Source organism: Gracilinanus agilis, chromosome 6 (assembly GCF_016433145.1).
Source record: "Gracilinanus agilis isolate LMUSP501 chromosome 6, AgileGrace, whole genome shotgun sequence".
NCBI lineage: Eukaryota > Metazoa > Chordata > Mammalia > Didelphimorphia > Didelphidae > Gracilinanus > Gracilinanus agilis.
Genome location: NC_058135.1, coordinates 217,752,644 through 217,758,420, shown reverse-complemented (window position 1 = coordinate 217,758,420; position 5,777 = coordinate 217,752,644).

Genomic DNA, 5,777 nt, shown 5'->3' with positions numbered 1-5,777 from the left:
TCGTCCCACATATGCACACTCCTGTGGACACACACACACACACACACACACACACACACAACTACACCACTCACAACATGTCAGATTTTCTGTCTTGCCCTTTCTTTCTCATACCAGAGAACCTAATGCTTTTACCCATACCCAAGGTAGGCTCCTCAGACTTTCCTTTTCTCTCCAAACACATGTATAAAATGTGCACTGCCACTCACATTAATGTGCCAGTTCCCACTGCATATTTCTCAAACAGTAAAAGTCACATTTTTCCTAGGGGAAAACATATTCCTACTAGAGACTGAAAAGGGGGTATTTCTCCACCAATACACACATTCACACTCAAGGCTCCTACAAAAATTCATTTGTCCCACCATACAATTGTTGTTCAGTCACTTTTGACTTTTTTTAAATCCCCTTTCTTAGCAACGATATTGGGGGAGCATGCCATTTCCCCTTCCAGTGTGTCTCCATTTTACAGAAGAGGAACTGAGGTAAATAGGGATTAAGGGACTCGCCAAGGGTCACGAAGCTAGTAAATGCCTGAAGTCATATTTGATCTGGGATCTTTCTGATTCTAGGCCCAGGGTTATATCCACTGCCCCACCTACCAGCCCTCATCATACATAGAAACACCAAATAACTCTTTCAAGAATTTTTCTCCTCGCAACTCTTCCTAAGGGACAAGTCGACTCCCAAACATAGTCACACGCATGTACAGCATACACATATGAAACACATATACACGTGCGTACACTCATATATACCCATACACACGCACACAGTATTTCAGTTGCTGCTGTCTCCACTTAGGACGATACCGGTCTCTCTCTCAATAGCTTTCTCTAACTCTATTGAGCCTCTTCGGACCCGAAGTTTCCCCTCAGCCATTTCCCCTGGGTGATAGTGGAGCTTTGATGAGAGTGGACGATTTTTCCACAGGGCCCACTCAGCTTCTCCCACACAATTTCTGGGAGCTCTGGGAGATGGGAATACGTACTGGATACGAGACTTATTACAACTACTTAAAATCGAGCATTGCGAGAGTTCCGTTCCCCTCCTGTTCCCCCCCCCCCTTCCGCCCCACTGCCAGGAAACTCTTTCTCTACCCCTATCACAATTGCCCGATTGCTTTATTTTCGATGTCTTGGAACTCCTTATTTCGCTCTCAAGGACTTGAGCGTCCGTCGAGGGAAGAAAGACAATCGTATTCAGGGGCTAGACTCTCTCATTCAGGGAACTTAGCCCGAGTTGCTGTGTGGGAGAAAGGCAATGGGAAGGCATTGGGGAGGGGGGAGGCATACTGTCCCACCACAGCAGAGTAATCTCTTGGACGACAGTAGAGTACCCTTGGACGGATAGCCCAACCACACCGAAGTAGTCCTTGGGGACACAACGTCCCCAGGCAAAATCCCCGAGGAGAGAACATTTTTCTTTCAGAAGGAACGTACCTGGACGGTAACTGGCCATTCTAAGATGTTATTTGAATGAACACGACATATTTCCACAGGACTGGAACCAATTACCATATTTTACAAAACTGAAACTTCAAACAATGTGAATTCGAATGCGTGAGAGCAGTTCAGAAGACTCGTGGTTTGCACTAATCGGGACCTGAATGTCATAAATCGTCAACTTGCTAATGGATTGATGCACGATTATATGTATGCGTATGTAGGTATCTCTATATAATCACAACACTAGGAGCAATCGTTGTAGCTAGCAATTCATGCTTCCCAAACCTTTTCTAAACATCAGCTCCTTTGATACTAAAAATAACTCCGCAGAGGCTGTAGTACAATAATTATCGCCCCATGTTCAGATAAAGAAATGGAGACTCGTGACTTGTGTCCAAGGTTATGCAGTCAATGGAGTGCCGGAGCAATGATATTTCTGGGCAAAGGAGTGGTTGCTGAAGGAAGACCTCAGTCAAGCTAAGTATATAAAAGCATATCCGCTGGGCTTTTTTTGGTCACAACTCTTGTTGCAAGAAGCACTCACACTGAAGACATGGCAGACCCTTGAAGCAATAATATTATATTGTGAAATATTTGATAGTAGGAGTGGGAAACAATAGTAATGACTTCAACATGTATCAATAGAAAACAATCCTTGCCTTAACATAATAATATTTGTGTAGGTAATTACAACCATCAAGTCACATCTGCCACAAATTTTAACTATGGAGACCATACAGCATCTTGGGCAGGACTCATTCAGTTCTAAACAAGCAATCTTGCCTTAGAGGTGGAGAGGACCAGCCAGCTCTTTCCATACAGCCACAATGATGCAGGTAATTGGACTGGGGGAAGGGACAAAGAAAAGGTGATGAGGTGCAGAAATCCTCCCTTTGATCTGAATTGGTTGGTGGCTGGAGAAAATCACAGTCTGAGGTCCGGAGCAAACTCTCTTGGGCTTCCCCCCTCCTCCCCCCCAGGTCAGTCTTCACTTGGGGCCTAAATGAACTAAATGATCTTGATGATTTCTACCAGCCTAGTCATTCCACATCCAGCACCCTCTATCTTAAGGGCCCTTCTGGCTCTATTCTGAAAAGTCTATTCTCTAGAGTCTGTCCTCTATTCTGCAAAGTCTTTCAGTTCTCTCATTCCATATTCTGAGCTCTGAGATACTGGAAGGTATTGAATGGCGTTAATATCCTTTGCTTTAAGATTGATGCCGACTCTGGATATTCTATGGATCTCTGAGTTTCTTTTTGTTCATTCATTTATTTATTTATTTAACCTAGAGTTGCAGTCATCAAGGAAGTTGACCTGGCGTCAGGTAGACCAGAAGCTCTTCAGTAGTGGCTCTCCCGAGAAGGCTAGGGGAATGAACAAATTATGTAACTTGTTTGCACTTTAGAAATAAACGTATGCTTTTTGTAAACCAAATTCTTCACGGGGGAAGAAGTAAGCGAAAAGAGAATTCTAGCTGCGCTTGGATTCAAGTGAATAATGGCTAAGCAGCTCAACCTGAGCCAAAATCACTGTCATCTTCATCAGCAAAATTGGAACACAAAATTTCGAATTTCCTTCTGGCTCCTCCATTTTGAATTTAGTGTAAATCTGCAAAGAGTGACCCATAAAACGAATGCCAGAGGAAGGAAATCGATAGACTGAAAGGCACCTTGTTAAAGTATCTGTCCTGCTTAGGCCCTGCCTTATGGCCTCCCAATGCGCACCTCGCTTATTGTCTGCGTCTAAAGCATTCCTGTGGGTCGATATTTTATAAATCTCTCAGGCGCTTTGGCTCCGCTGTTGCCCGATGATGTATGATATTGATCTGTCTCCCCCCTTCCCAGGACTTCCAACTTCCCCCTCCCCTCCAACCTCTCCTCCCTCCCATTCGCCCACATTCCAATGCTAAATTATCGGCAGACTGAGGTTGAACTTGGGTTCCCATTCCTCCACTGAATGAGAGTTTACTACAGAGCATACATAAGTGAATCAAAACCCCAACCGTCAAAGATAGGAAGGATCTTAAAGCAAAGAATCTAGAATGGCAGAGCTGTTGGGGACCTCCGAACACAGGCTATGAGAGAACTTCAAGATGGCTTAGAATAGAGAATAGAGAATGATAGACCTGGAAAATACTATAAAATACATCATAGAATGCCAAGCCAACGTGGAACCTTTGAACACAGAACAAAAAAGGCAGAGATTCAAAAAATTAGATATCACCTAGTTGAACCTCTGTATTCAGGAAAGGAGGAAACTGAGGTCCAGAGAATGGAGTGACAATCAGAAGGATACATAGTGAGTTATTGGCAGAGACTGGCGTAGAACCTATGTTGACCCCCTGCCAAGTTGACTTCCCTCCCGCAAAAGTCCCAGAAGATTTTATCAAAAAGAGCTTTTCCAGCTTCAGGTCTGGCCCGGTTCCGAGCTCCCTCCGCAGGACCGTGTTCGGGAACAATGACTTCTCACCCCAGGAGGAGGGGGAAACAAGGCGTGTCGGGGTGGGCCTTTCTCGGCATCTCGGAAGATAAAAGCTTCTTCCCCGAACATTGATCGGAGAGCCCCCTTCGGCGCTTCTCTGGCGAATCCAAATGCTCATTGATTCCTCCGCCTGGCCCCGGAGGACTTTCAGAATCGCTGAGCTCACCTTCCCGAGCCGAGTCCCGTCTCCTTCGAAGGCCCAGGAGCTGGGAGGAGGAGGACGCAGGCAGCAACAGAGACCAAGTCTTTGCCCCTTTCCCGCCCCCCACCTTGTCCCTTTAGAATAGGCCCCTCCTTAGGCCCGGCCTGAGATTAATGTCAGAACATCTGGAAAGGATCCGTTAGCAAATCACCTGGCTAACCTTTCTAGGGCTTTGTTCCGACCCTGCTCTGCTGGCAAAGGGCTTTTACAAAGGGAGAGAAATCACTCCAACCTGTGACACTCGGACACGGTTCACTGTTCCGTGGATTTGACTACACTTAAGCGAGTGGCTTGCTTTCCCTGTAAGGCCCTGGCGTTCCCTGTAAGGGCCTGAAGAAGACTTGAGGTCCAGGGATTGAGCTCTTTTCACTCCTCGACACTCACCCACTCGGAAACCGCAGGAGCTGGGGATTTTGAATGGGGAGACCTAGAGCAAACAGACAATTTCATTAATTCCTAGGAAGGTATTTTCCCCAAGTACCAGCCTGATTTTAGGGTTCAAAGAGACCACTGCAAAGTACATTAAACTCGTTTCTATCTACTTTGGTTGTTGTGTATATGAACAATGACTGTAAACCTCTTTGGCAAGAAGAAAGGACTCTAGGAATTTTCTTGGAATGTGGAAGGAACTGTAAGGAAATTGAATACAAATTATAGAATGTAAGAGGTGAAAGGAATCTTAGGACACAATACTAGTTTCAAAATGCAAGTAAAGTCATCCCCTTCATTTTACAGAGAGGGAAACTGAGGCCTACAGAGACATGACTTGCAAAGGATCAGGAAGAACTAGGACTAGAACTGAACTGTCCTGTGGAAAGTGACCTATCGGAGTAGTTAGGATGCCTGGTGCTGGGAAACATGAGTTCAAGACATATTTTCAATGCCTTGTGACCCAGAGCAAATCACTTAAGGTTGAGCCTCGGTTATCTCTTTGGTGAAATATAGAAGTTAGACTAGGTGACCTTCAAGGTCATTTCCAGATTTAATTCTCTCATTCTAACTCTCAACCCAGAATTGTTTTCACCTCGTGAGAGCATAATGTGATGGCAGAACAGAAACTGGGAAGCTGGGGTCTGCCAAAGAGCAAAGAGCATCATTGCGATTGGTTTGGGGTACATAGGGGGTCAATTAGCAATTGTTAGCCCATTTCCATCCAAAGGGAGAGCACCCAGCAGCACCCTAGTGTATTGAGTTTTCTGACCCCTCCCTCTGAGTTCATTCATGCAAGGCAATCTATCAAGAAGCCTCAGTGAACCTTTCTGGTAATCAGAAATGAACCGACTGTGTGAGGAGGCTCATTTTCCAAGTGTGACTAATGATTTGAGAGAGATTGATGTGCCCACTGCTTGGACCAGAGGAAGGTGTAAAAGCCAAGGACTGCCGCCCTGATTAAAGAGAGCTAATCAATCAGCCCGAGAGGCAACACCTGGCTTATCCTCACCCCCTCCCTTCCATAACTCGGCCAACCAAGACAGTTCTTAGAATCGGTTAGATGAGCCCACAGAGCCTATAACAAAGGTTTATAGGTTGAGGAGTAGGAAGAAAACTTAGATATTGTCCAGACCACTTTTTATACCTCCATTTGCTGAGCCACAGCAAGAGATGAAGCAACCTGCCAAAGGCTTAGTCTTTAGTCCAGTCTTCAC